The following is a 12,025-nucleotide window of genomic DNA, read 5'->3' as shown; positions in this document are numbered from 1 at the left end:
ACTAACTCATTTTACCACGTATTCTTGTTGTGAAAAGAAGAAAAGCAAGAAAACAGTTCTTTTTCTGCTATAAAATAACTGCAAAGGTATGTTACAATTTTAAGACATCGTTGAATTCGTAATAACTGTCAAACATTTGTAATGGATAGTGTTGTAAAGGTTATAAAGTTTGTATCCTTAACAACCAACGATCTTGTTCCGCCATCTTTGTCCACACCTGTGGAGTAACGGTCAGCGCGTCTGTCTGTGAAACCAGGTGGCCCGGGTTCGAATCCCGGTCGGGGCAAGTTACCTGGTTGAGGTTTTTTCCGGGCTTTTCCCTCAACCCATTACGAGCAAATGCTGGGTAACTTTCGGTGATGGATCTCGGACTCATTTCACCGGCATTATCACCTTCATATCATTCAGACGCTAAATAATCTAGATGTTGATACAGCGTCGTAAAATAACCCAATAAAATAAAAAAATAAAATCCGCCATCTTAAGTTGCGTCACAGCACTAGGCACCTTATCCCGATACTTGGGGAAGATGGTCAATTTTTTTTCGGGGTAAGATGGCAACTTTTTGCAAGAGTTTTATTTTTTGTTTTCTTGCAGAGAACTCGTAAACATTACGTAAGATCTTCTGATAGAAGTCAGTGGATTGAAAACAGTGTTCAACTTGCGATGGAACATGTTAAAACAGGGGATATGAACTGTTTTAGAGCATCACAACATACAGGATTCTTTACCGTACCCTTAAACGCTGCCTAAAAAATAATGATGACAAAAAATGTACTGGATTGAATTCATTGCGTGCAAGATGTGATTTCACGAGTCTTGCACACGGCAATAAAATATGTGCAATGACTGTGTTTTTAAGTAGAAATAAACGAGTGAGAAAATGTCATGAGGTTTAGATTAAGTCATTTTTGTTATATACAGACGTGGACAAATCATTAACAAAATTTACGATTCTTATGATAATTCTGTTTATAAAATTTGACTTTTCAATTTAGAATACAGTTGACAATTTTGCATAGTTCTATCATTACAGTAGACAGAAATATGCAAAAATGTCAACTGTAGTTTAAATTGAAGAGTCAAGTTTTGTAAAAAAATATATAGTCTAATAAAAATCTTCAATTTTGCTAATAATTTGTAAATTAGCAAAAATGTCAACTGCATTGAAGAGCCAAATTTTGTAAAAATATAAAACAAAAATCTTCAATTTTGCTAATAATTTGGAAATATCCCAAATGTCAACTATATTGATTGTTATTGTAGGCCTATATGCTAATTTGACAAACCTACCAGTACGAGGACTTTGTTAATAGGAACAAATACGTTCTGATTGCTAACATATTGTGAATTTTATTAGTTACAACAATGTAATTTATTCGTCACAACAATAATTCCTTTCTACAATTCACCTTAAACGCTCTCGTCAACAATTGGATCTTCACTCAACACAGTATTCGTTATAGCACTCCACCGACGACAATGACAGTTTACTTGGACTATTACGCACAACAATGAACTGTTAATCTTAACTAATATTTACAAAGCACTATTTACAAATCAGAACTACCAGTTCTCAGTTCACAGTTCTTCTATCTCAGTCACTCGAGTTCACAGTATCTCGAACCACAGACCTTCAGAGACAGTTCACTGTACTCGAACTCAGGTCCCTCCAACTGCGGTCCAGTGCACTCGAACTCAGGTCCCTCCAACTGCGGTCCACTGCACTCGAACTCAGGCCTTCAGATGCTGACGCAGTTGCGAACGCACACTCGAGTCGAACTCCGGTACACAAGACTGGCTTGCTTGCTCTGGCTTTCTCACTGACTGGCTCACTAATCAACTGAACACTGGAAACTGCTGTCGTTCCTTCGCGTCCGTAATTTATAACCACAGCGACGTAGCCTCGAAGGTTCCACGCGTCTCTAGAGATGGCACTCCAGAAAAAGCCAGAGCCCTCTCCTCTCTACCAGCACCAGATGCGCGCGCACTCTCGCTCCACTCTCTCGCCGCGTTGGCCCTTTCCCCTCTTCGCCGCGCGCCATTCCTCCGTGCTCCGCGCGATCTGCTTTCGCGGGACGCTGGTCGTGAGTTCGAATCTCACGTCGCTGTCACAATATACAGTAGACGCGGAGCGTTTACCAAATCTACCTCTCTTATAAATGTTCATGCACGAAGACTTGCATACGACTTTAAAAATACCATCTGAAATAAGCCATGAAAAACTTGTAGTTTCTAGCTGTTGTGACCGTATTTTTTCTTATACGACTTTGTATCACGAAATGCAGTGTGGCTGTTCCCACGATTGCTTCCGTACAGTTCGCCAATATATTGTATATGTAATAGAAAGCATAAGGAAACCCTTCTGTCATCAGTAATAAGTGTCAGATTTCTGAGAGAGATAATATTTCTTGTGAAAGAAAAATAATGAATCTCATAAAGATGTGATTACATGTTCTCTTTCTATGCAACAAAATAGTTTTGCTATATGTCGAATACAATTGCCGTTAATAGTTGATTTTCTTGAATTATATTGAAAGCACATAGTCGGAAACATGTCTTAACGTACTCTCTTCATCCACTTGCCATCCCTAGAAACCCAGTCGGTCGAAACTGTGTAATCCAATTGGGAACGGACCGACGATTCAAAGTTTACAGAGTTGCCGCTTCTTTTCCCGAACACTATGAATGTGTCTTTAATTATAATAATTAATGTAGTATGGAATTCGCTGTTATTGAATATCTATGACATAAAGACGTAAAATAAGCAGATAACATAGGCCTACTAAATAGAAAATACAATGAAAATAAAAACTTAACGTTTACTTTTTTATGCCAGAAACTCAACATACCGAACAAACTTAGTCTTCATTTTTATCTCAATCACCATATGAATAGTCGTTCACACATAATGTGATGCCAGTATCAAATACTGATCTAATTTTCCTGTAAGCGTTCGCGATCTCAAAGTGTTTTTTAGCCTATGTTGTGGAGACACTCCATTAAGCCTACATGCAATACTTAGAAAATCATAATTTCATCTACCGATTTTCTTTCTTTTTTTTTTCTAGATTTTGTTTTTTCGTTTTATTTAGGACATAGCATTTCTTTGCCGTTATTATTTATTTATTTTTTATATTTTTAATGATTATTACACCTTTACTACGTCATACTACTTTTGACCAATAAAACATTACGAAAGGACGTATTCAAACAACCATGGCTGCTTATCGCACAATTTTATCACTTCCCTAGCATTTGTTTATTTGTATAATTTCTTTAGCCTTTGTTTTTATCATTTCTCTAGCATTTGTTTCTTTGTTTGCCAACATTTAAAACTGAAAATTCTTTACGGTACTATAAAATATGCTTTGCGATCGTCATTTGTTTACCGCATAGACAGTCAACTTAAAATGGTGGTTCAAACGTTTAGGTGAAGCTAACATTAGCGAAATAGAATTTTATTGTATTAGAGTATTTTATTTCTTCTACTCGTGTAATAGTCAATTAAATCCCACTCGAGTTTTTATTTTCTGTAGATAAATCAAAACCTCTAGTGAGATTATTGTTGACTATTGCACTTTTATTACGTCATACTACTTTTGACCAGTAAAACGGTAGGAAAGGACGTCTTTCAACCAATCATGGATGCTTATCGCACAATTTTATCGCGTCCCTAGCATTTTTTAATTTTATCGCTTCCCTAGCATTTGTTTATTTTTATCACTAACCTAGCATTTATTTCTTTGTTTGCCAACATTTCAAACTGCACTGGTCTGGACGTCAAAAAAAAAAAAAATAAATAAAAACAGAAAATTACAAACCACTCTAGTCGATGCACAGCAGTTTCAAATATGACTCGCATTGGCATTCAAGAACAAGAATTAATAAAGATCACTGGTCATACCTATGCATCTTCCCTGAAATCCTATTTACAAATAAATGAAGAGCACCATTCGGAAATCCTGAATAAGTTGAGGAATAAACCAAATACATGAACGAGTTCCACTTCTTTTAAGCACACGTCTAATATAAAACACTAACACCAACTACTAAAACATTCAAATTTGAAAATTGTACTTTCAATAATTGTTTCTTTTAAACTTATTCATGTTTATTTTTATGTCATCATCGTTAATTAAAACATTTCTTGTTTATTTCATCATTCCTAATTAAAACTTTTCCAACACTTATTTATATTATTTAGATTATGTTATAGCTTCTGCTATATGATATTATGGATAGTCACGTATCAGAGATTGTTTAATACTAAGATTTATTGAAAATCATCTGTCAAGTGACGTTGATTACTGGGATTCGGATAATTGAAGTGGAATGCAACTGTTTTAATAAAAATGAAATTGAATCAACAAAGCCTTCTTGACTAGTAACCGTCTACAGAGTTCAATGAAGATTCCATAGTTGGCACACCTGATAACATCACCTAATCATAACCGTAAGCAACGATCATAACACACCACTGCCATCTAACATGCTCTAGCGTAATATTTGTAATGTCGAGATGGTACAATAATACATTTGAAGACAGTTGTATTTTCGTAAGTCAATTAATATTTTATTGTATTGGAGCACTTTGTTACTTCTAATCTTTATATACTTTCTTCTAATCGTGTAATAGTCAATTAAGTCCCACTCGAGTTTTGATTTTCTCTAGATAAATCAAAACCTGTAGTGAGATTACTGTTGATAAAACTCCTTTTCCAATCGCACTTTGCAAATCGCACTAACATTTTACTTTAACTTGATTGTTTGTTTTCGCAATTTTGCCACTCTTCCAATAAGAAATTATATTGCCTTAATAGGAATTATTTTAGACGAAGCACCAGGATTTGAACTATTATGTTCGGCACTTTGTTTATTACCACCTAACCACAGCCGAAAAAGAAGACATATTTCGGAAATTGCAAATACCCGGTATATATCACAAACTCGCAACCACACAGCAACAATTGAGGAAATATACTGAAATGGTAGAATTTTCATGCAGCGTGACCTTGATGACCTTCTCACTGGTCGGCTGACTATGGTGGCTATGACGTCTTCGCATTTACTGCTAATGAGGCTTTGGGCGCCACCGGCTATGTTCAATGTCATGTCAAGAAGCCATGAATTCCATAGAATTTTCGGTCTATGCCTTATATATCGTATGACTGTAGTTGTAATGTTTACTTATCCCTCCGTGTTGAGATATTCTTGAGTTAAAACATAAACGGGCTAACATTGTGAACTGTGTTATGAGAAGAGAATGTAGGCCTGTTGTGTTAATCCAATTCATGTAGTATTCCTCTTTCTTATTATTTTGTGCTAAGATTTAATTTGCTTCTAGGTAGGCCTAATAGAGGCAATGAAACGCGTATGTTGATGTAATACTATTTTCTATTTGCAATTATAATAGACTAAACTTCAAACTGTTGTGTAAATATTTACTTATCCTAAATGTTTTGCAGAAATTCAGAATAATGTTTGCTTAAGTGTGAGCTGGTGAATAATGTCAGACAAGACACATGTAAAACGTTTTATAGGTATATAGGGTGATTCGCAAGGATTTACCGTTACTTACGGAGCTTATTTCCGAAGACATTCTGAGCAAAAAATGTGTCCTAATCTCAATTTCCAGAGTCACACTAATTTGAAGTTGATAGTAAAATACCGTTTTTCTTTAGTTTTAAAGGTAAAAGAATATTGCAAATAGAGAATGAACTATTCAGAAGTGTCATTTCTTTAATTGGCTAGTGGTCTGAAGCTAAAAATGTGTTGTAAATTGCTTTGTACAGATTTTGTTTTTCAATTTTTAACTAAAAATTACATAATTCTTGTGTAGTGTAGTGCTGAAAGGTACTTATGCAGGTATGAACATATCATACTCGTGGGTTTTAGTTCGAACTTAGGGTTAAGATACAAATTAGATTTACTTTAAATGTTATTTTAAGTGATCGCGCTTCATTTAATTTGGAATGCTCTTTGTCATTGTTATTGTTGTTATTATTATTGTTATTATTATTGTTATTATTATTATTATTATTATTATTATTATTATTAGTATATTATTATTACTATCCTACTATCCTATATTATTATTATTAATTATTATTATTATTAATTATTATTAGTATTATTAATTTATTATTAATTGTATTGTTTATTAGTTGTGTTTATTATTAATTGTCATTATTGAGTGTAATTAGTTACTACTGCCATCGGGTATATACCCATTTGCAGTATGAATAAATACGTACGTACGTACATACATACATACATACATACATACATACATACATACATACATACATACATACATACATACATACATACATACATACATACATACATACCGTCCACACCTATGGAATAACGGTTAGCTCGTCTGGCTGCGAAACCAGGTGGCCCAGGTTCGATTCCCGGTTGAGGCAAATTAGCTGGTTGAGGTTTTTCCGGGGTTTTCCCTCAACCCAATATGAGCAAATGCTGGGTAACTTTCGATGTTGGACCCCGGACTCATTTAACCGGCGTTATCACCTTGAGCTCATTCAAACGCTAAATAACCAAAGATGTTGATAAAGTGTCGTAAAATAACCTACTAAAATAAAAAATACATACATACATAGGCTACATACATACATACATACACCTGCACACTGATAGATGCATACAGAAATATAATTTTTACAATAATAGAGAAGCGGATACGTGTATATGAGAGAGTCATTCGTCTTCAGTTGGAGAAATATTTGGAGAAACCAAACGAGGCAGTGAGTCCTAGCGGGTTTCAAACCCACGCCCGAGAGCAGTCTCAGATCTGAAGTCCATCTTACTATTGTCTGAACTCTAAACTACACCGTTAGATAAGTGACCTCATTACACCAAGTATTTCAAGCTCACTGAAGGATGTTGGTCAGTGCACGAATGGCTGTCTGCCTCTACAATGACATTCCGTATCTGGAATCGCGTGTGGTATTTAAAGAGTAATCACTAATCACTATCAGTAGTGCTCGGGTTTCTCTGACCTAAAAACTCTGAAAATATGCGTGCACTTACTGTATGGCCTAAAATACCAAAACATGACATAAAAACTTGAAAATACGACGCTAAATATATTGTCAAAAATTTACTTAGAAAACTTTATCGGTCGTTCTACAAAATTGTTTCTGTGAATATTAACTTCCTATATTGGCTATAACAAACTGTTTATCCTATAAATAATGGAGTAAACTAAATTTAGTTCTTTTCGTGAAAATAAGAAATTGTATTTTAAATAAAACTACGTGCAAAATGATCTTACCTTATTCTTCATTTTCACCAGAGTACTTGGAGAATTGTTAAAACAGTTATAATATGGCCAAAAAAGTATACTTTTGTACTATTTTTGTTCTAGTATGAATGAATGGTAACATACGTTATATATGCACTTGTATGATCAATAAAAACCTTGACATCTTTACAGAAAATCTAGAAATGTGTTTAATTTAAGTTCGTAAAAAGAGACCAGAAAAAATGACATGCAATAGAAGTACGAGACTTAATTACCAGTTTATCAATGGCTGGACAGATTAATATGAGCTTCATATTCATTTGTTTTCATATTCAAAACTGCTGTAATTATTGACACTTTCATGAAACTAATGGCTTCTGTGACAATTCACCCACGCATTTCAAAGGGATTAATAGCCGATTACCTCTAGTTCTTTGACCATTTTCTACTTCAGTAATCAACTGGTTATGATAGAATCTTATATTAAATTTGCAACGAAAGTTGGATATAACTCTATATGCAATATTTGAATTTCGCCTGGATATTTAAATTTTGCTAAAGCACGTACTTAAAAATGAATCTTTTATCTTTTCCAGGAGTGACAAGAGCAGACTGAAGATGCAGGAGATGCTGCTAGCGGGAAAGGTAGGACATGCTTACAAATATATGTTGTACTTTATGTCACCTGATATCATTTCACAGAGATGTGTATTTGAAAATATTACCGGATGTTTGGAACAAAATGAATCTTGTTTGATGAATGATAAATACAAAATAATGTTAGCAGAAATAGGAAGACTTAAAATAAGAATTGATATAAAAAAGAAAATCGACAATGGTCCATTTATTGCGGTCCAAAATTTGAAGTTAATCGCAAAAATATAATTTTTGAAAGATTCTTTTAGGAAATATTTTTTTCCTTTTATAAAGTGCAACGTTATTATTTCGAAGTACCATTATATACTCTAATCTGAAAAAATGTAACTACTATCATTGCTTTAATACCCGACACTGTCTAGTATGCGACGTACTTCTTACTAGGAAACGGGCACTGTCTAAAACAGAGATGGGCATCGTGCCTCGCTTGAGAATTTGTGCCCCACTGACCTTCACAGAGCTTATCGCTCGGAGTGACATCATCTTCACAGTCCCCGTTCTCCCTCACATAGTTCCGAGGCGTGGGCAGGTTCTATATCAGTTTCATAAGCAATATCAGTGGTGGCATAATGGCATTATCAAAGCAGTGTGTACGCGTTAGAAAACGATTATTTCATGACAAATGGGAGGAAGAGTTTTTTGCTGTTTAGAAGGGGAGAACATACGATGTATGTTATGCTCGAAAATCCTATTAGGGATTAATAAATTTAATATACAACAACATTACTCCTTATGTCATAAAGAACATGCTGAATTAGAAGATAAGACAAATTAAATGTTATTTGTCGTATTATTCCGAAGAAAATTTATGATCTTAACATTTGCATAGTATACTAAAGACGGCATTATACCTTAAACACGAAAGGTAGCCTACGAGGAATTAAATGTTGTTTGTACGCATTATTTCCGAAAGAAATTTATAAAAAAAATATCAAATGTGCGTAGAAAACGAAGCATGATTTTCTGAAATTATTTAGGTCGAGAACGTGCAAATCTATTAAGTAATCTTGAGAAACGCCAGAATATTCAAGAAAATAAACGTAGACAACGTGATGGAATATTATTGGCTAGTTACGCAATTTCTCTCCTGTGATTTAAATCAATTCAGCTACGGAGAAACAGTAAAGAGGTTTATGGTTAAAGCTGTCGAATTAATTTGCCAAAATGAGTAAAAGTTTTCGAGTCTCTCACGTTAACCAAGCGCTTTCCTAATAATTCGCCACTGACTGACAGTAGTTTATATTTCCTATCCTACTCTGCAGTCTCCTCTCCTAGTAAACAAACTATTTCAAATCGAGTACCTCACGTAACCGAAAATTGTGCCCATGTATGGTCTAAAATATAATCGTTTAGTAAACATAGGGTATATCTTTGCATATAGTCTTGGCTGCTATCGGAGCAAGCATATAGTTTTTGTTGTTAGTGTACATGTACAGTATACTGTGGAACAAAGATTTGTATAAATACGCTACCATTTTAAGTGTTTGTCGTGGAGTTGTCAAAGAAAATTTCTAACAAAATAGTTGAATTGCACATTACCATGTAAATATAATGAGATTAGGTTCGGAATTTGACGTGAAAATTCGAACTTAAGTGTGCAATCTGTGTGTGTGTGTGGGGGGGGGGAGGTGGGAGGGAGGGTAGGTGCGTGCGTGCGTGTGTGTGTGTGATCTTTACGAGAATAGACTGAAGCCCCAAATACTTAGAAGTGAGATATTTCTTTCTTTCTTCTATGACTTGTCAGGAGAAAATTAAACTTAGCGTGGTAACTTCAAAAATTTTGAAATACAGTAGGAAGTTATTCGATGGTTTTATGATTGTTACAAATTTGTATAAAAGGGAGTAAATAAGCTATCTTCCTCTACTTTTAAAATTCAGATTGATGTATTAGTATCGATATTTCCAACATCACAAGACAAATTCGTCGATTTGTTGGGAATGTTTTACAGGACATGAGGAATGTATCTTCAAGGGGGTTATCATTTAGAGATCTTACTATAAGTTTGAGTGAATTAGATTTCTAATTTTAATTTTCGGAAATTTGGCTAGCAGTTTATAGGTCACCAATAATTAAGATATCACTATGCTGTATAGTCGGAGAAACTACTCCTCCGAACCGAAATACCTTTACCGATTAGGAGTGACGGCTTCTTTTTTGCTATAGCTGTGTGTTGAAAAGGATGCCGAGAGAAAAAATCGCATATAGTTACAATCAAAGAGATATTAACATTTGTCATAAGCGGTAATCACGAAATGAATTGCATATTGTTAACTTATTAATACAAGTATTAAAATCTTTAAGAAGATTTATCTTCAATAGCTGAAGAGCAGAGAACTGTGGGAAACAGTTCTCTGCCTGCTAACTTCTTCGATGTATCTCTTTCCAGAGTTCAACATGCCTGCCTATTCCTCGATATCCTCACGCACTGCGCGCCTATAGCTCTGTGGAAGACACCAGACCATTTGCACTTTGGACATCCTCTGCTCCTTTACCCGATTCGCGGGTCCCAGTAGCCGAGACTTAGATCCCTCTGCTACAATCCATCCTGTTCATGCATTCATCTAGTCTAATAAAATAAAATAAGTATATATAAATTTCAATCATAAGACACATCTGTTTGCGAATGTTTATTTGCTATATGAACATGGAATATATTAACGTTTTCGCCTTATTGGGCATCATCAAATATAATAAAATATGTAATCTGAACCTTGATCAAATTGAGCAAATGAAAAATGAGCAATGTATTATACATGGTGTTGGATCTTCATGAGCTTTAGGTATAAAACTATAAATAGAATTGGAGGATAATTAATTTAATGTGATGCAAACTTTTAAAATTGAAATTGAAATTGATTGTGTATACATATAACTCATGTTACAGTATGAATACAAATTAATCAATTAGAATTATACGAATTATCAGTAATGTTAAAATAAATTATGAAAAAATAAATAAACTGAATATATTAGCTTAAAAGAATTAATTAAAATTCACATTGTTCGAAGAATGAAATGTCTTAAGGTACTATATACAATATTGATGTTGTGTTGTGACTGATGGATCTTATGTTGTCGATTGGTTGTAATTATACATGTAGAATTTCAATCGTGTAGTATACGTTCGCTTGTGATCTAAATGTTATCAGACATTGATGCAAATAGTGGTAGTGAATATTTTAGATCTAAATGATCAATAACAACCACTATTTGCATCAATGTCTGATAACATTCAGATCACAAGTGAACGTATACTATGTACACGATTGAAATTCTACATGTATAATTACAACCAATCGACAACATAAGATCCATCAGTCACAACACAACATCAATATTGTATATAGTACCTTAAGACATTTCATTCTTCGAACAATGTGAATTTTAATTAATTCTTTTAAGCTAATATATTCAGTTTATTTATTTTTTCATAATTTATTTTAACATTACTGATAATTCGTATAATTCTAATTGATTAATTTGTATTCATACTGTAACATGAGTTATATGTATACACAATCAATTTCAATTTCAATTTTAAAAGTTTGCATCACATTAAATTAATTATCCTCCAATTCTATTTATAGTTTTATACCTAAAGCTCATGAAGATCCAACACCATGTATAATACATTGCTCATTTGTCATTTGCTCAATTTGATCAAGGTTCAGATTACATATTTTATTATATTTGATGATGCCCAATAAGGCGAAAACGTTAATATATTCCATGTTCATATAGCAAATAAACATTCGCAAACAGATGTGTCTTATGATTGAAATTTATATATACTTATTTTATTATATTACTAGGCATATCTGAAAATAAAAATGAATTGTAAATTCATTTAGTCGTTGGTCTTTAGTGTTTGCACGTGATATTTTTTGTGGTTATAATTATTACTGTGTGATGTGTGCGGTTGCTAGCAAGATTGTAGTTTTTTGGTGAATTAACCTCACAGTCCAGTTTTCCATACGTGTGTACGCAGCTCTCTAGGGTACTTCAGGAGGTGTTTTATGTAAACTTGTGCGTATCATGTACGATTGTAAAAAACCGTCCACAATTCGTCATTTATTTTATACATTTAATGCAGTTTT

Source organism: Periplaneta americana, chromosome 9 (genome assembly GCF_040183065.1).
Source record: "Periplaneta americana isolate PAMFEO1 chromosome 9, P.americana_PAMFEO1_priV1, whole genome shotgun sequence".
Lineage (NCBI taxonomy): Eukaryota > Metazoa > Arthropoda > Insecta > Blattodea > Blattidae > Periplaneta > Periplaneta americana.
The sequence above is the reverse complement of the archived record's forward strand: the minus strand, read 5'-3'. Positions refer to the sequence as shown.